Raw genomic sequence first — 27,057 nt, 5'->3', positions numbered from 1 at the left:
ACTTTGCAGCTCCCCAGTAATTCCTTACATCTACCTAATTTATAGAAATATATACATACCTATAGACGTGGCCTGGTGATGCTTTCTTATTCCGCCAACAATCCTACAACCCTGTTTCATTCATCGCCCTTGTTTTTCCTAGGGATTTTCTGGCAACACAAGTGCTTTTTCAGTTTGCTGCCAGTTACTTCTTGATTTCTGGTTAGAGAGGAGGACAGGTTGTCAGAGAAAAGAGCCCAAACATTTGCTTGTCTTCAAATCCAGATGATTGCAATCACTACAACTTCCACTATATTACAGTAGTCAGCAATTATTAACATGGAAGCGAGCACAAAACATTTTTTTCTTCTCAAAGATGAGATTTTCTGGCATTTTGACTTTTATAGATTATAAAATGTCTATTGACGTAAAGCAAAAATTTCAATTGCCCACAATTTACAAAGGGTGAGTAACTATTAAATGTTGGAGTTCAGAGGAATTTGGGTGTCCTTGTGCACGAGGCACAGAGAGTTAAAATGCAAGTATGGCAAGCAATTAGAAAGGCAAATAGTATGTTGGACCTTATTGCAAGGGGGTTGGAGTGCAAGAGTGAGGAAGTCTTACTGCAATTGGTGAGGAAGTCTTACGGCTTTGGTGAGACCACACCTGGAGTACTGTGTACAGTTGTTGTCTCCTTACCCAAGGAAGAATATACTTGCCATAGAGGTGGTGCAACAAAGGTTCACCAGATTAATTCCTGGGATGAGAGGGTTGTCCTATGAGGAGAGATCAAGTAGAATGGGCCCACACACTCTGGAGTTTAGCAGAATAAGAGGTGATCGCATTGAAACACAAGATTCCAAGAGGGCTTGACAGGGTAGATGCCAAGAGGTTGTTTCCCCTGGCTGGAGAGTCTCAAACTAGGGGTCATGGTCTCAGGATAAGGGGTCGGCCATTTCGGACTGAGATGAGGAGAAATTTCTTCACTCAGAGGTTTGTGAATCTTTGGAATTCTTTACCCCAGAGGGCTGTGGATGCTCATTTGTCGAGTATATTCAAGGCTGAGATCAATAGATTTTTGGACACTTAAGGGAATCAAGGGATATGGGAATCGGGCAGGAGAGCAGAGTTGAGGTCGAAGATCAGCCATGATCTTATTGAATGGCGGAGCAGGCTCGAGGGGCCGTATGGCCTACTCCTGTTCCTATTTCTTATGTTCTTAATCTACACTTGTCTTCCCCATTGTCTTTTATTTAAATTTCTCATAGCACATAATTTCCAGTGAACCAATTATCAATATATTATAATTGCAACTGGTGCTAATTAATCCAATTTTCTACACCTGTGAGAAAAATAATCTGCCCAAGTTGTTGTTTAGACCCTTTCCAGTCATGCTGCTGCACCATCACCCCCCCTTGAATCAACTGCAAATATGTTAATTGTGAAGTTATCTATCTAGCAACAGATACAGAAACAAAATACAATGGGCATAGAACATACTGTCCTGTTAGCGCCTCTAGAAATAGTAACTAACGGTTTTCAGCTATCTTTTGTGCAATTGATTCTAACGGCCACAAAGCATTCCATAAAATTGAAAAAAAGTAGGAAAAAAATGTCAACCCAACGGCACTAGAATTTCCCCCACTCCCCCCTTCTCTTGAAGTTCAGTCTCTTGGAACCAACAAAAGTACTTCATAATGAGAGATGGGTCACAGCTTCTTTCCTAATGGTTTAACCTACCACAGTTCTAATGTGTTTTGTGCTATGTTTATATACCAGCATGCCACTAGAGGCAGCCCCTTTGGTGACAAGTGCTGTAATACGGGTTGATGCCAGTGCCACTTGTCTCATGGAGATGTACATTAGTAGGCGGTTTTGCCCCATCTTACATCAGCAGAGGCTGCCATCACTGCTAGATGCAGCATGTTTCCCATTTTCTCTTGGCATAGGCAGACTAAATTCTCAGCCATCCAGCACAGGCCAGCAATGCAGGGAAGATACGGGACCAGAAAATGAAAATCGGAAACGTGACTTTTAAGCAGTGAATGTGCGAAATTTTGCCTGCATTAGTTTTCCCAGTGCAACTAATAATTTGGATTTTGCCCCGCAAGGTAAACGGCAAATTCAGAACTGTGAGAGCAGAAGCATATGTCAGAACCAGTTTCATAATGTGACATATGTAAGTCAAAATACAATCAGCTCCAGATAAACACATACCCGATCTAAGCCAAAGAACTTTAGAATGAAACAAGCCACTCAATCAATTGGTGGAAAATCACTTCTTCATTTAGATCAGTTTAATACTCCCACTTTTTAAAAAGTCAGCCCAACATTTTCTCATCCTTACCTGCGATCTAGAGATAGTAAAAGGGCTTGTGTGCCTCCACGACTTGGTAGAGCTACATGTTGTAAAAAGCCATTTGGGAAAATAATATTTTTTGTTCAGTGGTTTGTTATTTTGGTTTAGAGATTGAACTGCTCAATGAAACTTAAATAGACCAGAGTGTAAAGATCAACAAACTGACTATTTTCATCTGCAGTTTATAGAAATCATCATCCAAGCATCACATTTCTTGACATTCTCATTAGGATTCAACACTAGCAAAATGGTTACAGGAGGAACATAATTATAATTCTTCGACAGCACCTCCCAAACCCGCGACCTCTACCCCCAGAAAGACAGGGGCAGCAGGCTCATGGGAAGACCACCACCTGCACGTTCCCCTCCAAGTCACACATCATCCCGACTTGGAAATATATTGCCATTCCTTCATCATCACTGGGTCAAAATCGCAGAACTCCCTACCTAACAGCACTGTGGGAAAGCACCTGGACTGCAGCGGATCAAGGCGGCGGCTCACCATCACCTTCTCAAGGACAATTAGGGATGGGCAATAAATGCTGGCCTTGCTAGTGACGTCCACATCCCATGAATGAATAAAAAAAATACAGCAGCCAGAACTTACAGTATCACGAGCTATTCCCTAAATAAAACCAGCTACAAGCCCAGATCAGGAGAGGCCCAAGTTTTCCTTGTGGGACCCAGAGGAGCACTCACGTTTCTGATGGCCAACAAGAAAACCTTAAAAAACTAAATCAATTTACCTTTTCGGCCCTGCTGCTCCATGGAGTTACTGGTGAGGCTGGCAGTGTATGCCATATGTGCAACATGACATAAAAATCGCATCGCAGTCATCACACCTCAACTTTTGCATGTCAACGAAGCCCTCGCCTGCTTGGGTCGAGGGCTTCGTACGATGCTCAAATCAGGCCTATGTGCGGCGTGGACAAGGTGAGTACCCAGCTGCTGATACTTAACCCCACATGCCTTGTTCTTGTCAGGCACGGGGTTAAAATTAGGCCTCAGATGTTTTTTAAACTGCCAAACTAAATACTGTGGCTACAAGAGCAGGTCAGAGGCTGGGTATTCTGCAGCAAGTGACTCACCTCCTGACTCCCCAAAGCCTTTCCACCATCTACAAGGCACAAGGAGAGGTTGAGTAGATTGGGACTCTACTCATTGGAGTTCAGAAGAATGAGAGGCGATCTTATTGAAACATATAAGATTGTGAAGGGTCTTGATCGGGTGGATGCAGTAAGGATGTTCCCAAAGATGGGTGAAACTAGAACTAGGGGGCATAATCTTAGAATAAGGGGCTGCTCTTTCAAAACTGAGATGAGGAGAAACTTCTTCACTCAGAGGGTGGTCGGTCTGTGGAATTTGCTGCCCCAGGAAGCTGTGGAAGCTACATCATTAGATAAATTTAAAACAGAAATAGACAGTTTCCTAGAAGTAAAGGGAATTAGGGGTTATGGGGAGCGGGCAGGAAATTGGACATGAAGCTGAGTTCGGATCGGTCAATGCCCTGTGGGTGGCGGAGAGGGCCCAGGGGCTATGTGGCCGGGTCCTGCTCCGACTTGTGTTCTTTAGATTTGTGGTTGGGATCAGATCAGCCATGATCTTATTGAATGGCGGAGCAGGCTCGAGGGGCCGATTGGCCTACTCCTGCTCCAATTTCTTATGTTCTTATGTTCTAAGTCAGGAGTGTGATGGAATACTCTTCACTCGCTTGGATAAGTGCAGCTCCAACAACACTCAAGAAGCTCGACACCATCCAGGACAAAGCAGCCCGCTTGATTAGCACCCCATCCACCACCCTAAACATTCACTCCCTTCACCATCGGCACACAGTGGCTGGAATGTGTACCATCCACAGGATGCACTGCAGCAACTCGCCAAGGCTTCTTCGACAGCATCTCCCAAACCCATGACCTCTACCACCTAGAAGGACAAGAGCAGCAGGCACATGGGAACAACACCACCTGCACGTTCCCCTCCAAGTCACACACCATCCCGACTTGGAAATATATCGCCGTTCCTTCATCGTCGCTGGGTCAAAATCCTGGAACTCCCTTCCTAACAGCACTGTGGGAGAACCATCACCACACGGACTGAAGCGGTTCAAGAAGGTGGCTCACCACCACCTTCTCAAGGGCAATTAGAGTTGGGCAATAAATGCCGGTCTCGCCAGCGATGCCCACATCCCATGAATGAATTAAAAAATTCAAATTTTCAAACTGCCATGGTGGGATTTGAACATTCCCTGGATGATCAGCCTAGGCCTCAAGATTACTAGTCCAGTAACATAACCACTATAATACCGTACCCAAGAAAGCTTAATACTAAAATTACTGCTACAAAACTGCAGAAAAGTTCATCTGTTTTCTGTGTATTTTGGTGGGTCCATCAAAATATTCCAAAGTGAAAAGCAAGTAATTGTTTGCACGGCATTTTTTCATTTTTATATGCAATTTGCCCAAACCGCAGTCCACTTCAGAAATATTTGTGGATGGTTCTGGGCCCATAAAGCGTGGATTTTCTTTGTTTTGCAGCTGAATATGTGGTGACAACTGCATTAAGCATAAACTCAATTCGTAAAATGGGAGCTGCACAGATTCAACTAAACTGGACTCTTCTGTAGCATATCTGGCCTTGCATTCCTTTTATGATTTGCAAAATAGCTTGAAGCAGGAGGAATTTGGAAGTGTTTATAATCGCTCACCAGTGATATCCCCTAATTATCAGCCTCACTGTCTATGCAAGGCTGTTTTTCTGCTGGGAAAAGAAAACATTCTTAATGCTATATTCTTCTCCACAAATACCATCAAGGTCACTGTATTGGCTGAGAGGAAGCACACAGATTGGTTGGCTTAAACTCTCTTTTTCCAAGATAAAGGACCCTTTGCAGGTTACTCTATTTTGCTATTCAGTCGACAACTGGTAAAACATGCCCATTAAATGTAGCAGCTTTCCAGACTGAAATTCATCTCAGCTCTTCAACTTATACACGCTCTTAGGACTTACTTAAAATATAAACATTGTAGCATTTCCAGAGTAGCAGTAAACGCAGGTAAGAATACTTCAAAATGAAGATTTACTGAAGTAAACATAGAAGCGTGCAGGAAAGCTACAATATATACACATGACAGTATTATAGAAAGGGGAGACTTTATTAGACAAATGACTGCCATAATTACCCATCCTTACAGAAGGAAGGCAAAAACCGATGAACATTTACTAAGAGGGCTAGGACTGAAGCTTGTACTTAAAATAATTGTTTAATACAATATAAAAAAGGCAAATGGTTAGTGAGGGTAAGCTCAGTAAAGAAAGTAAAAATAATGCGCAAAAGTGCAAAGACCACTAATGGTGCCCATTACTTTCTAAGTGATGGGTTTAATTTCTATTAAAATGGGTTTGGCCCACAAACTGTCAATCCTTTAAAAGATTAAAGTTCATGTCAGCAGGGTGAGGGAGGGTCAGTCAAGTGCATTCCCCAACAGACTAGTTTTTCAAGTAGTCAGTTCATATTTTTAAAAAATCTTATTTGGATTGTAAATATTTGAACAACATCGAGCCAAAATTCACTTTGCCTTTAATTTCTCAACTCACATTGTACGAGGGCTGAAACAAGCCATATTCTTGCTGTTGCGAGATTTTAAAATACATTTAGATTTCTTATCAAATATTTATGGTTCCAGTCTGCCATAAAACTACAAATGCAAACTAGCTCTGTGATAAGTTATTATAATTAATTCAGTGATCGTTGCAAAGACTGTGGAAATGGTAAATCCTAACCTCCAGTCAAATGAAATTATGCAAATGGATGCAGGATAAAGATTTATTCTACACTTGTGATACACTACTTTTCACGTTTTGTACTTCAACCAATTCTCATTCCCCTTCATCAAAATTTGCATAATAATTCTAGGCAACTGCATAAGGATGTTAATTAGAAAAATTCTATAGGAACACTTTGCAGTATAGTTACAGTATAGTACTTCATGAACCTGGAAACCCCTGCAGAGCACAAATACTTTAACCTTTCTGGAGGGAAAATGGCTCAGAAATGAAAGCTCAAGGGAAAGGGATTTGTTTTTACTTCCTAGATACAGTAACTGATACTATCATTTCTGAAGTGCGATACTTTGCCCATTGCTGGTGGAATGCGATTTGCAGACAGTACAAACTCCTCAGACTCAATATCAAGTAAAACAAAGGCTCTCTAAGGCCTCAGTTTGTTGGTGAGCGGTTACGATTCAGGTTGTCCTAAATACTTTTCAACTTGTTCTTACCCCAAAAGATAGCCAAACCTATATTCTAGATCGGAAATTTAACTTTATTTGTATACTATATAAGATATGGGGGTGCAGGAGGTGGGGAGAGGATAATCCTCCTGTTTATTGTAAACTTGCAACTGGATGATGCATAGGATTCGATTAAATCTCACATCTCTTCAAACGATGGATAATTTCAACACTTCACAAACTATTAAGCAGGTTTATTCTCAAATAGGCAGAAGCAAGCAGCAAAAGCACAAGATACCGAACAGTACAGTGCAGTACCATGTGGGTGTTTACACAAATGTAATCTGGTCAATAATTGAGAATTTAAAAGGGTTAACAAAAGCAACATTAAAAACCTACAACAAATCTTTAATGGTTTACTATAACTTCCCTATATAAATAGTAAACAATTAGTATTCAAATACAGGTACCTTGCACACTAATCTGACAGTCTGCCAGCTTACTGCGATATTCATGAGGGGTCCAAAAAGGCAATTCAAAGCCCATTATTTCATGCTTAACTTCTCATTAGTGACACTATACTGAACAGCCACGGTGCAAATCTATTTAACTTTTTTGTACAAATAGGTATTTTGTTTTAAAGACGTTGACTTTGTGACACAAAAAGTAAAGCACTGATTACAAAAGGCTGCCATACAAAAATATGAGAAACAAGCCACATGCTGCTAAATATTTTCTTTAATAACTGAAGTAGCACATCAATTTTACTTGAAAAGGTTCAGTATTTAAATACCAATGGCAATATTAAGTGTCATTCTCCTAAAAGTTTATTTGTTGACATCAAGGAAAAAGGAACAGAAAAAGAATTATATTTATTTAGGGATTTTCTCCCGTTTCATCAGTCCACGCAGCATCGACAATACGTGTAGGCTGGTCACCTACTCATGGGCCACTTTGAAGGAGGTACAAAAGTACAACCCAGGAATATGAAGGCATTCCTTCACATCCCTCACCTCACCAATTGCAATTTCCTCATTAAGGCGTTAATTTATTTTGTTTGATAACGCTCCAATGAAGCACCTTGGGACGTTTTACTATGTTAAAGGCATTATATAAATGCAAGTTGTTGTTGTAAGCTGAAATGACCAATGTGAAAGTGAGCTGTCATTGTCTAACTATCTGGGATGTGCGGCGGGGAAGGGTGGTGGGGATGGCAGAAAATAAAAGGAAGACTTCAGGAATATGTACTTATAATCCACATGGCCAATCTACATTTAATTCAATGGCTTTGGTGGTATAGAAAAAGTGTTCCACTTATAATAAGTCTTAAGCTGGGAGGTTTTGGCCAGCTACGGCTCCATAATTATACAGTATGTAATAATACAATAGATCATAGTCTGAACCTATAGTATGTCTTACTGTTGTTCTGTATGTGGATATAAAAATTTAAATTTATTTGATGAATAAAAAACAAAATAATCCACTACTGATTCTACAATTGTAAACAATTTTACAACACCAAGTTATAGTCCAACAATTTTATTTTAAAATCCACAAGCTTTCGGAGGCTTCCTCGTTCCTCAGGTGAATTTCCACATTCACCTGAGGAAGGAGGAAGCCTCCGAAAGCTTGTGGATTTTAAAATAAAATTGTTGGACTATAACTTGGTGTTGTAAAATTGTTTACAATTGTCAACCCCAGTCCATCACCGGCATCTCCACATCATGATTCTACAATGTAACAGCTAATCAATTAGCCTATTGGAAGTACAGTCACAAAGTACATTTACTCTGATACAAGTGACAAGTCAGCATGGCTAAGTCAGGATGGACAATTGGACAACTAAACAACAGGAGGAGGCTGCTCCGTGAACATCCCCATCCTCAATGGTGGCAAAGCCCAGCACATGTGTGCAAAAGACAAGGCTGAAACCTTTGCAACTATCTTCAGCTAGAAGTGCCGAGTGGATGACCCATCTCAGCCTCCTCCCAAGATCCACTCCATCTCAGAAGCCAGTCTTCAGCCAATTCGATTCACTCCACATGATATCAAGAAACAACCGAGTGCACTGGATACAGCAAAGGTTATGGGCCCCGACAACTTCATCGCTGTAGAGCTGAAGTTTTGTGTTCCAGAACTGGCTGCGCCTCCAGCCAAACTGTTCCAGTACAGCTACAACACTGGCATCTACCCGACAAAGTGGAAATTTAAAAAAAAACTTTGTTCATGGAATGTGGCATCGCTGGCAAGGCCAGCATGTATTGCCCATCCCGAATTGCCCATGAGAATGTGTGGGGGAGCCGCCTTCTTGAACTGCTGCAGTCTGTGTGGTAAAGGTTCTCCCACAATACTGGTAGGGAGGGAGTTCCAGGATTTTGACCCAGCGACGGTGAAGGAATGGTAATATATTTCCAAGTCAGGATGGTGTGTGACTTGGAGGGGAACGTGCAGGTGGTGTTGTTCCCTCGTGCCTACTGCCCTTGTCTTTCTAGGTGATAGAGGTCACGGGTTTGGGAGGTGCTGTCGAAGAAGCCTTGGCGAGTTGCTGCAGTGTATCCTGTAGATGGAACACACTGCAGCTATGGTGCACCGGTAGTGAAAGGAGTGAATGTTTAGGGTGGTGGATGGGGTGCCAATCAAGCGGGCTGCTTTGTTCTAGAAGATGTCGAGCTTCAAGGGATGTTGGAGCTGCACTCATCCAGGCAAGTGGAGAGTATTCCATCACACTCCTGACTTGTGCCTTGTCGATGGTGGAAAGGCTTTGGGGAGTCAGGAGGCGAGTCACTCGTCGCAGAATACCAAGCCTCTGACCTGCTCTTGTAGCCACAGTATTTATGTGGCTGGTCCAGTTAAGTTTCTGGTCAATGGTGACCCCCAGGATGTTGATGGTGGGGGATTTGGCAATGGTAATGCCGTTGAATATCAACGGGAAGTGGTTAGACTCTCTCTTGTTGGAGATGGTCATTGCCTGGCACTTGTCTGGTGCGAATATTGCTTGCCACTTATCAGCCCAAGCCTGGATGCTGTCCAGTTCTTGCTGCATGCAGGCACAGACTGCTTCATTATCTGAGGGGTTGCAAATGGAACTGAACACTGCAATCATCAGCGAACATCCCCTTTTCTGACCTTGTGATGGAGGGAAGGTCATTGATGAAGCAGCTGAAGATGGTTGGGCCTAGGACACTGACCTGAGGAACTCCTGCAGCAGTGTCCTGGGGCTGAGGTGATTGGCCTCTAACAACCACTACCACCTTCCTTTGTGCTAGGTATGACTCCAGCCACTGGAGAGTTTTCCCCGATTCCCACTGACTTCAATTTTACTAGGGCTCCTTGATGCTACACTTGGTCAAACGCTGCCTTGATGGCAAGGGCAGTCACTCTCACCTCACCTCTGGAATTCAGCCCTTTTGTCCATGTTTGGACCAAGGCTGTAATGAGGCCTGGAGCTGAGTGGTCCTGGCAGAACCCAAACTGAGCATCGGTGAGCAGGTTATTGGTGAGTAAGTGCCGCTTGATAGCACTGTCGACGACACCTTCCATCACTTTGCTGATGATTGAGAGTAGACTGATGGGGCGGTAATTGGCCAGATTGGATTTGTCCTGCTTTTTGTGGACAGGACATACCTGGGCAATTTTCCATATTGTTGGGTAGATGCCAGTGTTGTAGCTGTACTGGAACAGATTGGCTAGTTCTGGAGCACAAGTGCACTACAGCTGGGATGTTGTCAGGGCCCATAGCCTTTGCCGTATCCAGTGCACTCAGCCGTTTCTTGATGTCACGCGGAGTGAATAAATTGGCTGAAGACTGGCTTCTGTGATGGTGGGGCTATCGGGAGGAGGCCAAGATGGATCATCCACTCGGCACTTTTGGCTGAAGATGGTTGCGAACGCTTCAGCCTTGACTTCTGCATTCATGTGCTGGGCTACACCATCATTGAGAATGGAGATGTTCATGGAGCCGCCTCCTCCCGTTAGTTGTTTAATTGTCCACCACCATTCACAAGTGGATGTGGCAGGACTGCAGAGCTTTGATCTGATCCATTGGATGTGGAATCGCTTAGCTCTGTCTTTCGCATGTTGCTTCCTGTTTTAGCCTGCATGTAATCCTGTATTGGCACCTCATTTTTAGGTACACCTGGTGCTGCTCCTGGCATGCTCTTCTACACTCCTCAATGAACCAGGGTTGATTCCCTGGTTTGTTGGTAATGGTAGAGTGAGGAATATGCTGCGCCATGAGGTTACAGATTGCGCTGGAATACAATTCTGCTGCTGCTTAAGGCCCACAGTGCCTCATGGATGCCCAGTTTTGAGCTGCTCGATCTGATTGACATATTCTGCAGTGAGTGACTCTCCTCCTGACTCCCCAAAGCCTTTCCACCATCTACAAGGCACAAGTCAGGAGTGTGATGGAAAACTCTCCACTTGCCTGGATGAGTGCAGCTCCAACAACACTCAAGAAGCTCAACACCATCCAGGACAAAGCAGCATTGATTGGCATCCCATCCACCACCTTAAACATTCACTCCCTCCATCACCAGCGCACCGTGGCTGCAGTGTGCACCATCTACAAGATGCACTGCAACAACTCGGCAAGACTTCTTCGACAACACCTCCCAAACCCGCGACCTCTACCACCTAAAAAGACAAAAGGCAGCAGGCGCATGGGAACACCACCACCTGCACGTTCCCCTCCAAGTCACACACCATCCCGACTTGGAAATATATCGCCGTTCCTTTATCGTCGCTGGGTCAAAATCCTGGAACTCCCTACCTAACAGCACTATGGGAGAACCTTTACGACCCGGATTGCAGCGGTTCAAGGCGGCAGCTCACCACCATGTTCTCATGGTCAATAAATGCTGGCCTCGCCAGCGACGCCCACATCCCATGAATGAATTTAAAAAATTTGCGTCCTGTGCATCTTGTCTTGAAAATTACATGACTCATCAAATCAGCATTGACTATATAAGGAGCAAAACTAGATGTATTTACCAATTCACATACATAACAGGACATTTGCAGGATTATTTACCTTTCCTACAACTAGTATTCAAGAAGTCACCAAATCGCAATTTGTTTCTTGACTATAGTGAAATATGGCAAGGCTGGTTGAAAGAAAGTTCACCTGTCCGAACCCATTGTGTAAATCTAAAAATACACCCAAACCAAGAACTGTGGCTCCTGATACAGTGAGGCGTTAGACAATTTTTTAAAAAATTGTACAAATTGCTGGAAGGCAGCCTCTCGATCAGATTGCACAATTTGATTTGAAATGAGTTCACACTGAATTGGATTGCTGCTGGATTTGTTTTAACTATACTCTTCACGGAATATAGAACATTCACCATGCAGCATGGTACGAGGATTCAATTTGTGTTGGGGTGGCGGCAGGGAGTGGGGGGCGGTGGGGGAGAAGAAAGAGAAGGCCGCAGGCTCAGATTATGTTATAAATCACTTGCAAAATTTGAGCAATTTAGCAACATGACTTCAATCCTGAGATGCATTACTGCCTTGAAAAAAAGAGTTAAGTGAAGTTATTCTTCTCAGGATTAACACGTACTTAAAATTTTAAACTTGTTGCGAGCAGGGATGTCATGGCAGATAGCAACGGGTGGCCAGCTCCCATAGAAATACTTGATTTGATGAGCGATACTGTAGCATGTGGATTTGACTAGAAATTATGGGGATTAAACTAAAGATTATGAAAATACGAAAGAGGACAGGAAAAGACCAGCTGGTCTATTAAATCTGTCTGTGTCATCACAGTATAAAAGTTACACACACCATCAATCCCATTTCCCCTCACTCAATCTCGGAGGAGCGGCAAAAGATTAGTAAAAACACCTTAGGCCAAATTAGGGAGAGAAGAAAAAAAGTCTGGAAAATTCCTCTGACCCCCTCCCCCTCCCCCTAAAGACAAGCAAACAAGCTCCAAGAGACCTTGATGACTGGTGACACTAAATTCCAATGTCCCATCTACCTTCTGACGTTTGCCACTCACAGGAACTTGTCCAGTACCATTTTGTACGCAAGATACAGGGGAACATTCATGTTAGTATATGTATATACACAAACTTAGAATCTTAGAAAATTTATGGCACAGGAGGCCATTCGGCCAATCGTGTCCACGCCGGCCAAATATGAGGAACCCAGCCTAATTCCACTTTACAGCACTTGGTCCGTAGCCCTGTGGTTACAGCACATCAAGTGCACATCCAGGTACCTTTTAAATGAGTTGAGGGTTTCCTGCCTCTACCGCCCTTTCAGGCAGTGAATTCCAGACCCCTACCACCCTCTGGGTGAAAGAGTTTTTCCTCAGCTCCCCTCTAATCCTTCTACCAATCGCTTTAAATCTATGCCCCCCTGGTTATTGACCAATCTGCTATGGGAAATAGGTCCTTCCTAGCCACACTATCTAGGCCCTTCAATTTTGTACACCTCAATTAAATCACCCTTCAGCCTCCTCTGTTCCAAAGAGAGCAACCCCAGCCTATCCAATCTTTCCTCATAGCTAAAATTCTCCAGTCCTGGCAACATCCTCGTAAATCTCCTCTGTACCCTCTCTAGTGCAATTACATCCTTCCTGTAATGTGACCACCAGAACTGTACGCAGTACTCAAGCTGTGGCCTAACAAAACCACCGTGCTCTTATATTCTATGCCTCGGCTAATACAAGGGAAGTATCTCATATGCCTTCTTAACTACCTTATCTACCTGTCCTGCTACCTTTAGGGATCTGTGGACATGCATTCCAAGGTCCCTCACTTCCTCCACACCTCTCAGTATCCTCCCATTTATTGTGTACTCCCTTGCCTTGTTTGCCCCTCGACCAAATACATTACCTCACACTTCTCCGGATTGAATTCCATTTGACACTTTTCTGCCCACCTGACCAGTTCATTAATATCTTCCTGCAGTCGACAGCTTTCCTCCTCACTATCAACCACATGGCCAATTTTTGTATCATCTGCAAACTTCTTAATCATGCCCCCCACATTTATGTCCAAATCTTTAATATATACCACAAAAAGCAAGGGACCTAGTACTGAGCCCTGCGGAACTCCACTGGAAACAGGCTTCCAGTCACAAAAACACCCGTCGACCATTACCCTTTGCTTTCTGCCAATAAGCCAATTTTGGATCCAACGGGATCCAACCTTGTCAAAAGCCTTGCTAAAATCCATGTCGACTACATCAAACGCACTACCTCATCGACCCTCCTTGTTATCGCCTCAAAAAATTCAATCAAGTTAGTCAGAAACGACCTTCTCTTAACAAATCCATGCCGACTGTCCTTGATCACTTCGTGCCTTTCGAAGTGAGTTTATCCTGTCCCTCAGAATTGATTCCAATAATTTGCCCACCACTGAGGTTAGACTGACTGGCCTGTAATTACTCGGTCTATCCTTTTCTACCTTTTTAAACAACGGTACAACATTAGCAGTCCTCCAATCCTCCGGCACCATGTCGGTATCCAGTGAGGATTAGAAAATGATGGTCAGAGCCTCCACTATTTCCTCCCTTGCCTCTTTTAACAGATATATTTCATCCGGCCCTGGTGATTTATCTACTTTCAAAAATGCTAATCCCCTCATTACTTCCTCTCTCACTAAGTTTATCCCATCCAATATTTCACATTCCTCCTCCTTAACTACAATGTCTGCATCGTCCCTCTCTTTTGTGAAGACAGACGCAAAGTATTCATTAAGAATCATTCCAACATCTCCCGCCTCCACATATAGGTTACCTTTTTGGTCTCTAATAAAACTTTGTTTTCTATTTAGTAAACCTCATTCCAGGGGGAAAGGAACTCAAGTAGTTCTCCCCTCCTCCTACCCCTCTCTCCTTTAAAATTGTAGCAGTTACCCTACACAGAGTAGGTGTGTATTTTGTAATAACATGCTTGTAGAGTTTCCAGTGGTTCTAGCAAGACTCTCTTATGCCCAAGTGAGCTTTGTATCCTTAAATGTAATGTTAAAGCAGAATAATAGACATATAACCGAAACAACTGAGATACTGAGCACAGATTACCAACTTTTCTGCAGAATATTAAAAAGCATTTACCTGTTTGAACTGCCTGCACTGACCAACAGACGAGGCTGCAGTGAACATTTGATTTTTGTGGCACTTAGACACAGCACGGTAAAAGTCCATGTAAACATATACTGCTGATAAGGTCAGTGGAGAAAAAAATTATTGCACATGTCTCATTCGTATATTACATCCAAAGCAGCAAGGAAGGGAGGAAAGCACAACACAGTCAGTGATATATTAACTAGTGGTGGCAGACTGCCCTCTTCCAATAAAGCTACAGGAACAGAATAAAAAATGAAAGTTGATTCAGGTACATATCACTATATGAGGAAGGGGGTGCGAGGAGCAGGAGGTAGAAAGAGAGAAAAACAAAATCTCAAAATACTTTACAACCAATAAATTACTTTTGAAGTGTAGTCACTGTTGTGTAAGTAAATGGCGTAAAGTTTTGACTTCACCACCTGGGCAGCAATCTAGCAGACCGGATATGCCGCCTGTTACAGTTCACATCTGATTTTCATTCCATTGATTTCAGTGGAATGAAAATTAGGCAAGAGATCAGTTTTGGTAGAAAGCATTTACCTGTTTAACTGCCTGCACTCAGCAACAGACGAGGCCGCAGTGAACAAGACAACAAAAATGTACCCCAATTTGTGCACAGCAAGGTCCCACAAATAGCAATGAGATGAACAATTAGATAATCTGTTTTGGTGATGTTGTTTGAGGGATAAATATTGACTAGCACACTGGGAGAACTCAATGTTGTTCTTTGAATAGTACCATTGTATTGTTTACGTTCACCTGAGAGGGCCAATCTGATCCAAAAGACAGCAACTCTGACAATGCAGTACTCCCTCAGTACGACACTGAAGTGTCAGCCTAGATTATGTTCTTAAATCCTTCAATCCTATGTCTATCAAGGCAAACCAAGAGGCTACAAAAAGAGAGTATGAAAAGAAACTCGCAAGGGATATCAAAACCAATACGAAGAACTTTTATCATTACATTAGGAAAAAGAGGGTGGTCAGGAGCAGTGTTGGCCCCTTAAAAACTGAAAGTGGGGATATTGTCATTGACAATGGGGATATGGCGGACATGTTGAACAATTACTTTGCGTCAGTATTTACAGTCGAAAAAGAGGAGAGCATGCCGGAAATCCCAAGAAAACTTATATTGAATCGGGGACAGGGACTCGATAAAATTAACATAAGAAAATAATAGCACTAAAGAGTGACAAATCCCCAGGACCAGATGGTTTCCATCCCAGGGTTTTAAAGGAAGTAGGTGAGCACATTGCAGATGCCCTAACTATAATCTTTCAAAGTTTTCTAGATTCAGGAACTGTCCCTCTGGATTGGAAAATTGCACATGTCACTCCACTTTTTAAGAAAGAGGGAAACCGGGGAATTATAGACCAGTTAGCCTAACATCTATTGTGGGGAAAATGCTGGAGTCTATAATTAAGGATAGGGTGACTGAACACCTCGAGAATTTTCAGTTAATGAGAGAGAGCCAGCATGGATTTGTGAAAGGTAGGTTGTGCCTGACAAACCTGATTGAATTTTTTTTGAAGAGGTGACTAAAGTAGTGGACAGGGGAATGTCAATGGATGTTATTCATATGGACTTCCAGAAGGCATTTGATAAGGTCCCACATAAGAGACTGTTAGCTAAGATAGAAGCCCATGGAATCGAGGGAAAAGTACAGACTTGGTTAGGAAGTTGGCTGAGCGAAAGGCGACATAGAGTAGGGATAATGGGTAGGTACTCACATTGGCAGGATGTGACTAGTGGAGTCCCGCAGGGATCTGTCTTGGGGCCTCAATTATTCACAATATTTATTAACGACTTAGATGAAGGCACAGAAAGTCTCATATCTAAGTTTGCTGATGACACAAAGATTGGTAGCATTGTAAGCAGTGTAAATGAAAACATAAAATTACAAAGCAATATTGATAGATTAGGTGAATGGGCAAAACTGTGGCAAATGGAATTCAATGTAGACATATGTGAGGTCACCCACTTTGGATCAAAAAAGGATAGAACAGGGTACTTTCTAAATGGTAAAAAGTTAAAAACAGTGGATGTCCAAAGGGACTTAGGGGTTCAGGTACATAGATCATTGAAGTGTCATGAACAGGTGCAGAAAATAATCAAGAAGGCAAATGGAATGTTGGTCTTTATATCTAGAGGACTAGAGTACAAGGGGGCAGAAGTTATGCTGCAGCTATACAAAACCCTGGTTAGACCGCACCTGGAGTACTGTAAGCAGTTCTAGGCACCGCACCTTCGGAAGAACATATTGGCCTGGGAGGGAGTGCAGCGGAGGTTTACTGGAATGATACCCGGACTTCAAGGGTTAAGTTACGAGGAGAGATTACACAAATTGGGGTTGTATTCTCTAGCGTTTAGAAGGTTAAGGGGTGAACTGATCAAAGTTTATAAGCTATTAAGGGGAACAGATAGGGTGGATAGAGAGAAACTATTTCCGCTGGTTGGGGATTCCAGGAGTAGGGGGCACAGTCTAAAAATCAGAGCCAGACCTTTCAGGAGCGAGATTAGAAAACATTTCTACACACAAAGGGTGGTAGAAGTTTGGAACTCTCTTCCGCAAACGGCAATTGATACTAGCTCAATTGCTAAATTTAAATCTGAGATAGATAGCTTTTTGGGATATGGGCCAAAGGCCATGGAGTTAGATCACAGATCAGCCATGATCTTATCAAATGGCGGAGCAGGCACGAGGGGCTGAATGGCCTACTCCTGTTCCTATGTTCCTAAAAACAACAGGGTTGTAATTTCTAAAACTACTTGCTGTCTAGGGCCTGATGTACAATATCAATGTTCTGCTGCTAACTGCAGTTTGACACTGGAGATCAGCCTAGATTATAAGAACATGAGAAATAGAAGCAGGAGTAGGAGTAGGCCATTCGGCCCCTCGAGCCTGCTCTGCCATTCAATAAGATCATGGCTGATCTTTGGCCTCAACTCCACTTTCCCGCCCGGTACCTTACATCCTCAAGTTCTGGAGTGGGACTTGAACCCATGACCGACCAAGTCAGAGGTGAGAATGCTACCAAATGACTCCATGTCTCAGTTGATAACACTGTCTCGAGTCTAAAAGTCATGGGTGTAAGCTCCACTCTAGGACTTCAACATATTATCTAGACTGACATTTCAGTGCAGTACTGAAGGGATGCTGCATTGTCAGAGGTGCCATATTTTAGATGAGATGTTAAACTGAGGCTCAATGGCCTGTTCCAATGGCTGTAAAATACCCAAGGCACTAATTGAAGAATAGCAAGAAGTTATCTCTATGTCCTGGCAAATATTCTACTATCAACAGGCACCAGAGCCAATCAAACTAAGTGTCCATTCGTCTTATTTACTATTTATGGGATCGTCCTGTGCACAAATTGGCCACCACTATACTTCAAAAATAATTCATTTTATGCTCAGTGGAACTGAAAGTGTTATGTAAATGCAAATTCTTTAGAACCATAACAGAATCTCTCAGACTATGTATACTGTGTACCCATCAGTGGGTGGCTCGCATTGCTAAAGAATAGATCGACAACCTTCCCTAGGACTGGCAAAATTCTATCTGGCACTGAATTAAATCAACACTTGTGTGTTGCACTAGCTTTAGAGTTCCTTTGCTACTATGGTAAAGAAACGAAAAGGTCTGAAATGGGATCAAAGCATTTCTTTGCTTAACCCAACACCAATTAATGTATTTGTGCCAGAACACAACTGGGTGTCATGATGAGTACCAAACTGAAAACTGAAGCTAAAAGCAAAATATTGCAGATGCTGGAAATCTGAAATAACAGAAAATCTTCTGTTTTTATTTCAGAAAACTGAAGCTACTGTACAAGGCCAATCCAATATTCAATACTGAATTATGGGTGAAAGATAAACTTATTCCAATTAATAACAAAGCAATAATGAACAATGAAAGAATGTGCTTTTAATACATCAATTTTTTTTTATTTAAAGCATAGTTTATTTTTAGTATTAGATGCTAAAATATCTTTGTAAGATCATAGGAAGCAATTGGGAGAGACTAGGTACTTTGGAGAAGCAAAGGGATTTGAGTGTCCATGTACACAAATCACAAAAAGCTAGTGGACAGGCATAAAAAAGGTAATAAAAAAGGCTAATGGGATGTTGGCCTTTATCTCAAGAGGGTTGGAATTCAAAAATGAAGCTCCAGTTGTACAGAGCCTTGGTCAGACCCCATCTGAGTACTGCACTCAGTTTTGGGCACTGAACCTCAGGAAAGATATATTGGCCTTGGAAGGGGGTACAGTGCAGATTCACAAGAATACTAGGGCTGAAAGGGTTAAATTATGAAGCCACGTGGCATAAACCTGGTTTAGAAGGTTGAGGGGTGATATTCGAGGTCTTTGAAATGATAAAGGGATTTGATAGGGTAGATACGGTGAAACTATTTCCTCTGGTGGGGGAATCTGGAACAAGGGGGTATAATCTTAAAATTAGAGCAAGGTCATTTAGGAGTGAAATCAGAATCAGTTTTTCAAACAAAGGGTAGTAGAAATTTGGAACTCTCTCCCCAAAAGGCTGTGGACGCTGTGACAATTGAAATTTCCAAGACAGAGATCAATATATTTTTGTTGGGTTAAGGATATCAAGGGATATGGAGCAAAGGTGGGTGAATGGAGTTGAGGTACAGAACAACCATGATCTAATTGAATGGCTGAACAAAGCTTGAGCAGCTGAATGGCCGACTCCTGTTCCTATGTTCCTCAATGTGGAAGAGCTAGGCAGACTACAGCTACATGTCGCCTACCCACACCATAACCTTATCACAGACTCACTATCCCACATCAGTCACTCAGAGAGGCTGACAGACAGAGACAGAACTAGCTGGCTTGGAGGCATGGTTATGCAATAGAGAGAAAAAAAAATAGCCTTACCACCCTCCCCTCACGCAGCTCCATAAAAAAGTAAATGCAACCAAAGAGTTAGATTAATGACACTCACAATGAATGATGAACTACACCAGCTGTTGGACATCTTTGCTTCCAAACTGAAAGCTATAAAGTAAACACTGCCTCATCAAGAGATTTCAGTAACCACACTCTTGTGCAATGAAGAACAGAACTTTAAGGCGAGGTTAAAGCCAGACCATGTAATTTTTTTAATACATGAAAGAATAAAAATGTTTAATAATGTTAAAAAAAAGGGAAATTAAACACACAAGCTAAAACTATTTAATAATGGATTACTCATTGCATGTGCTTTGTAAATCACTGACGAATGTTAGCAAGGAGTAATCCTGTTTACTACACTCATCGTAACTTTTAACAGCTGTTTAGGTTGTTTTTTTTTTTAAAAAGCAATGAGTGTTAATGGCTTCAGTGCGAAAGTGACGTGGATGAACTGCTGAGCCAGGCAGTACGAGGGTGCCAAGTATCAGCAGAAAGTCATTAACCAGTAGTCATTCCTGCAATTCTGCAATTTCAATTATTTGTGCTAGTTCATCTGCCATGCATGGTTGACTACCTTGAGTTCATCATCACTCACTATTAAAAAAAGAAATTTTAAAAAACAAGATCTGGACAAAGGGTGGGAAAAGAAAACAAAAAAAGGTTGTTAATGAAGAACACAGACCTGCCACAAAATTATTCAAAGGTGGTCTCGGCCTTAAGCATGGCAGTGACATTTAGCTACTAACTAGGCAAATTCACGGACTAGTAGCTACTTATAAACTACTTATAAGTAGCTAGGAGCAGGAGTAGGCCATATGGCCTCTCGAGCCTGCTCCGCCATTCAGTCGATCATGGCTGATCTTCTACCTCAACTCCACTTTCCCGCCCGATCCCCATATCCCTTGATTCCCTTAGTGTCCAAAAATGTATCGATCTCAGTCTTGAATATACTGAACAACTGAGCATCCACAGCCCTCTGGGATAGAGAATTCCAAAGATTCATAACCCTCTGAGGGAAGAAATTCCTCATCTCATTCTTAAATGTACGACCCCTTACCCTGAGACTATATCCCCTAGTTCTAGACTCTTTAGCCGGGGGAAACATCCTCTCAGCACCTACCGTCAAGCCGTCTGAGAATCTTATATGTTTCAATGAAATCACCTCTCATTCTTCTAAACTCGAGAGTGTAGGCCCATTGTACTCAATCGTTCCTCCTAGGACAATCTTCTCATCCCAGGAATCAATCTAGTGAACCTTCGTTGCACCACCTCCAAGGCAAATATACCCTTCCTTAGTAAGGAGACCAAAACTGCACACAGTGCTTTAGGTGTGATCTCACCAAAGCCCTGTATAACTGCAGCAAGATTTCCTTACTCTTTTACTCCAACCCGCTTGCAATAAAAGCTAACATATCATTTGCCTTCCTAATTGCTTGCTGTACCTGCATGTTAACTTTGTGTTTCGTGTACAAGGACACCCAAATCCCTCTGAACACCAACATTTAATAGTTTCTCACCATTCAAAAAAATCCATTTTTCTACTTTTCCTACCAAATAACCTCACATTTCCCCACATTGTACTCCATCTGCCATCTTCTTGCCTACTCACTTAACTTGTCGATATCCCTTTGAAGACTCTTTGCTCCTCACAGCTTAGTATCATCAGCAAACTTGGATACATTATGATTTTCTAAGTGCCCTGTTACTACATCCTTAATAATAGATTCTAGCATTTTCCATACTACTGATGACCGGCTAACTGGCCTATAGTTCCCCGTTTTCTCTCTCCCTCCTTTCTTGAATAAACTGCTGAGGTGAATTGTAACCGCCTCTAAATTTCATATTCCAGATCGATGACTGTCTGTCTTTGTACTTTTTTAAAAAAAAGATAGCTTTACATCTGTGTTGAAGTTTGATGGAGAGTTATATATATTTATTTGAAATTAGCATATCTTCTCCGGCATTGCTCATCGTGAGACAATGGTTATGCTGTTGCAAGGAGTGGGGTCTCCACTGAAAGGCTTTGGAAAGAAATTCGTAAGAGATCTCCCATGAAATGGTGAAGTAAGGGTTTTTTAAAAATTGAATCCTGGTATTTTCCTTACCAACTGCAGATAGATAAATAAGTTCATACAAACAAAATCTTTTTACCTTTTCTGTTCATCTGTTTAAAATGTGGGTTTTTATACCAAAGTTCAAGAAATTAAATTAAGAAAAGTGAAATCTCATTTCAATCTTTCTTTACCAAAATATCTCAATAACAAAAAGGTTCTGCATAAAAAAATGCACCTAAATTCAGGACTTGAATAAAGGATCTCCTTCTCAACTTGAATAATGGTACTTCGAAAACGTGCCACCGCTTGCTTATTTCGGAGTTAAAAATAAATTAAATAAATGCAGCTCTGTAATCATTTAAAATATACGATAAAATATCAAGACCCACTTAAGAGTCCTTCCCGCCTAAGTCCTTCCCCACTTACTGGTTTTCTCAAACAAGCACACCACCTACAGAAACCATAGTTGGAGACATTGTTTGAACAGAGAAACTGCTATTTTTTTTATTTGTTCATGGGATGTGGGCGTCGCTGGCAAGGCCAGCATTTATTGCCCATCCGTAATAGCCCTTGAGAAGGTGGTGGTGAGCCGCCTTCGTGAACCGCAGCAGTCCATGTGGTGAAGGTTCTCCCATAGTGCTGTTAGATAGGGAGTTCCAGGACTTTGACTCAGCGACAATGAAGAAACGGTTTCCAAGTCGGAATGATTTGTGACTTGGAGGGGAACTTGCAGGTGGTGTTGTTCCCATCTGCCTGCTGCCCTTGTCCTTGTCCTTCTAGGTGGTAGAGGTCGCGGGTTTGGGAGGTGCTGTCGAAGAAGCCTCGAGAGTTGCTGCAGTGCATCCTGTGGATGGTACACACTGCAACCACGGTGCGCCAGTGAAGGATGGTGCATGGGGTGCCAATCAAGTGGGCTGCTTTGCCCTGGATGGTGTCGAGCTTCTTAAGTGTTGTTGGAGTTGCACTCATCCAGGCAAATGGAGAGTATTCCATCAAACTCCTGACTTGTGCCTTGTAGATGGCGGAAAGGCTTTGGGGAGTCGGGAGGTGAGTCACTCGCTGCAGAATACCCTGCTCTTGTAGCCACAGTATTTATGTGGCTGGTCCAGTTAGGTTTCTGGTCAATGGTTACCCCCAGGATGTTGATGGTGGGGGATTCCGCAATGGTAATGCCGTTGAATGTCATGGGGAGGTGGTTAGACTCTCTCTTGTTGGAGATGGTCATTGCCTGGCACTTGTCTGGCGTAAGTGTTACTTGCCACTTATCAGCCCAAGCCTGGATGTTGTCCAGGTCTTGCTGCATGTGGGCACAGACTGCTTCATTATCTGAGGGGTTGCGAATGGAACTGAACACTGTGCAATCATCAGCAAACATTCCCATTTCTGACCTTATGATGGAGGGAAGGTCATTGATGAAGCAGCTGAAGATGGTGGGGCCTAGGATACTGCCCTGAGAAACTCCTGCAGTAATGTCCTGGGACTGAAATGATTTGTTTCCAACAACCACTACCATCTTCCTTTGTGCCAGGTATGACTCCAGCCACTGGAGAGTTTTCCCCCCGATTCCCATTGACTTCATTTTTACTAGGGCTCCTTGGTGCCACACTCGGTCAAATGCTGCCTTGATGGCAAGGGCAGTCACTCTCACTTCACCTCTGGAATTCAGCTCTTTTGTCCATGTTTGGACCAAGGCTGTAATGAGGTCTGGAGCAGAGTGGTCCTGGCGGAACCCAAACTGAGCACTGATGAGCAGGTTATTGGGAGTAAGTGCCGCTTGATAGCACTATCGACAACACCTTTCATCACTTTGTTGATGATTGAGAGTAGGCTGATGGGCAGTAATAGCCAGTTTGGATTTATCCTGCTTTGTGGACAGGATATACCTGGGCAATTTTCCACATTGTCGGGTAGATGCCAGTGTTTAGCCAAACTGTTCCAGTACAGCTACGAGGCGCAGCTAGTCCTGGAGCACAAGTCTTTGGCACTACAGCCGGGATGTTGTCAGGGCCCATAGCCTTTGCTGTATCCAGTGCACTCAGCCGTTTCTTGATATCACGTGGAGTGAATTGAATTGGCTGAAGACTGGCTTCTGTGATGGTGGGGATATTGGGAGGAGGCCGAGATGGATCATCCACTCGGCACTTCTGGCTGAAGATGGTTGCAAACACTTCAGCAGTGTCTTTTGCACTCACGTGCTAGACTCTGCCATCATTGAGGATGGGGACGTTTACAGAGCCACCTGCTCCCGTTAGTTGTTTAATTGTCCACCGGCATTCACAACTGGACGTGGCAGGACTGCAGAGCTTTGATCTTATCCGTTGGTTGTGGAATCGCTTAGCTGTGTCTATAGCATGTTGCTTCAGCTGTTTAGCATGCATGTAGTCCTGTGTTGTAGCTTCACCAGGTTGCCACCTCATTTTTAAGTACGCCTGGTGCTGCTCCTGGCATGCTCTTCTACACTCCTCATTGAACCAGGATTAATCCCTTGGCTTGTTGGTAATGGTAAAGTGAGGGATATGCCAGGCCATGAGGTTTCAGATTGTGCTGGAATACAATTCTGCTGCTGCTGATGGTCCACCGCGCCTCATGGATGCCCAGTTTTGAGCTGCTAGATTTGTTCTGAATCTATCCCATTTAGCACGGTGGTAATGCCACAGACACGTTGGATGGTGTCCTCAGTGTGAAGACGGGACGTCGTCTCCACAAGGACTGTGCGTTGGTCACTCCTGCCAATGCAGTCATAGACAGATGCATCTGCGACAGGTAGATTGGTGAGGAAGAGGTCAAGTGGGTTTTTCCCTCACCACCTACCGCAGGCCCAGTCTAGCAGCTATGTCCTTCAGGACTTGGCCAGCTCGGTCAGTAGTGGTGCTACCGAGCCACTCTTGGTGATGAACATTGAAGTCCCCCACCCAAAGTACACTCAGTGCTTCCTCCAAGTGGTGCTCAACATGGAGGAGGACTGATTCATCAGCTGAGGGAGGGCGGTAGGTGGTAATCAGCAGCAGGTTTCCTTGCCCACGTTTGACCTGATGCCATGAGATGCCGGGGTATGGAGTCAATGTTCAGGACTCCAGGGCCACTCCCTCCTGACTGTATATCACTGACCCACAACCTCTGGTGGGTCTGTCCTGCCGGTGGGACAGGACATACCCAGGGATGGTGATGGAAGAGTCTGGGACGTTGGCTGAAAGGTATGATTGTGAGTATGGCTATGTCAGGCTGTTGCTTGACTAGTCTGTGGGACAGCTATCCCAATTTTGGCACAAGTCCCCAGATATTAGTGAGGAGGACTTTGCAGTCAACTGGGCTTGATTTGCCTTAGTTGTGTCCGGTGCCTAGTGGTCCAATGCCAGGTGGTCAGTCCGGTTTTATTCTTATTTCATAGCAAAATTGTACAACTGAGTGGCTTGCTAGGCTATTTCAGAGGGCGATTAAGAATCAACCACATTGCTGTGTGCATGGAGTCATATATAGGTCAGACCGGGTAAGAACGGCTGGTTTCCTTCCCTATAGGACATTAGTGAACCAAATGGGTTTTTACGACAATCCGATAGTTTCATGGCCACCATTGCTGATACTAATTTTTTTTATTCCAGATTTTTTTTTTGGCATAGATAAGTTTAATCACTTCCTTGTAAATTTTGTAGCCTTTATGTCTGTGTTGTGAACATACTTAGCTTAGTGAAAAAAAACAAAGTGGCAACCAAAATAATTGTTCTAAAATATCAAAATCCACTTAAGAGTCCTTCCTGCCTAATTCCTTCCCCACTTACTGGTTTTCTCAGACAAGCACACCACCTACAGAAACCATCGTTGGAGATATTTTATTGACTTCTCTTCTGTACCCTGCTGGTGGTCAACTCCACAGCCTGCTCGTGGTCAACTCCACACTCATTCGGTTACGCTTTTGTCACTGTTTTAGGAATACAAAATTTCAGTCAATCAAGTGCAAGTATCATACAGAAACCTGCACAAGGTACAGTGCAACAAAGTGCATTATGACAGGCATGAAGGCAAAACACACACTTTATACAGAAGGGTCTTGTAGGGCCCTAAAAAATAAAAACACTTCTTTTTAAAAAAGGGTTTCAATAACCAACTAAAATGCAACGATTGAGGACAAATATTTCTCAAAGTTAACCCTAGTGAATGCTGGGAGAAAAAGACTTAGAGAAACTATACTGGATAAGTCATCAGTGGATATGTCATAGATTTCCCTTACATTGTCTAATGCAAACGACTGCAACCCTGATACAAGTGCTAATTAAATACAATAAAAAAAAGTCAACATAGATTTCTAAAATGAAGGTCCTATTTAACCAACCTTATTGAATTCTTTGACAAAATAATACAGTAGACAAGGGCAATGCAGTGGATGTGGTATACATGGACTTTCAGAAGGCCTTCATTGAAGTGCACCATGACAGGCTACAAAACAGAAAATAGAGGGCAGGAGTTAAGGGAAGTTTCTCAGACTGGCAGAAAATGAGAAGTGGTGTGCAGCAGGGAATACTGTTATTCACCATATACGTAAATAATTTAGACTCAGAAATTGGAGGCATGGTATCAAAATTTGCAAATGATACTAATTTGGGGGTATAGTCAATAATGAGGACCGCACCAAAATACAAAAAGTCAGACTTGCAGAGTGGGTGCACAAATGGCAAATGAAATTCAATATAGCAAAGTGTGAGGTGGTTCATTTTGGTAGGAGGAATAAGGAGGCCACTTGGAAGTTAAGAAACTAAATGGGGTACAGGAACAAAGAGATCTGGGAATACGGATACATAAAAGATAACACGAGTTGATAAGGCCATAAAGAGTGCAAACAAAGTACTGGCGTTCATTTCTAGAGGAATAGTAGGCAAAAGCAGGCAGGAAATGTTAAATTTATATAGAATCTTGATCAGACCACACTTGGAGTACTGTGTGCAGTTCTGGCCTCCATACTACAAATAGGACATTGAAGCACTGAAGAAAGTGCAGAAAAGAGGTTGCCAAAATTGAGAGGATGCAACTATCAGGAAAGATTGAGCAGGCTGGGGCTCTTTTCTCTGGAAAAGTGACTAGGAGAAGAATCAGAATTAGTTAACAATCTGACTGTAAGGGAGCATCTTGAAAATAGTTACCATAATGTGACTGAATTTGATATTGGGTTTGAAAGGGAAAAGGGAGAGTTACAAACCATTTTAAATTTAAGTAAGGCAAACTTTGAAGGGATGAGAAATAAAATCAACTACTTTAAACTGGGCTGAACTATTAATGGGTAAACCTACAGTCAAACAGTGGGAAATATTCAAAGAAGTATTTGGTATGATACAAATGACGTATGAGACTGCATCAAGCCAAAAGAAAAGACTTACAAAAATGAAAGGAAAAGTGAAAATCCAGTGGACTGGGGGAGCTATAACGAATAATAAGGAAATGGCAGACTTGTTAAATGAA

The 27,057-nt window shown here is 42.7% G+C and overlaps 1 protein-coding gene across 3 annotated transcripts in view; it reads right to left on the bottom strand.

The window, feature by feature from the left end:
* si:ch211-278j3.3 (E3 ubiquitin-protein ligase RNF19A) overlaps positions 1-27,057 on the bottom strand; it is a 104,753-nt gene that overhangs the window by 55,773 nt on the left and 21,923 nt on the right. For 2 of the 3 annotated variants that reach the window (XM_067984794.1, XM_067984792.1), the window contains exon 2: positions 60-198. The exons of the other annotated variant lie outside the window; for it this stretch is intronic. The gene's annotated coding sequence lies outside the window, so the exon portion shown is untranslated. The remainder of the gene's footprint in view (positions 1-59; positions 199-27,057) is intronic. 3 annotated transcript variants of the gene reach the window in all.

This window comes from Heptranchias perlo, chromosome 5, assembly GCF_035084215.1.
Source record: "Heptranchias perlo isolate sHepPer1 chromosome 5, sHepPer1.hap1, whole genome shotgun sequence".
In the NCBI taxonomy this organism is placed as follows: domain Eukaryota; kingdom Metazoa; phylum Chordata; class Chondrichthyes; order Hexanchiformes; family Hexanchidae; genus Heptranchias; species Heptranchias perlo.
The sequence above is the reverse complement of the archived record's forward strand: the minus strand, read 5'-3'. Positions and strand labels throughout refer to the sequence as shown.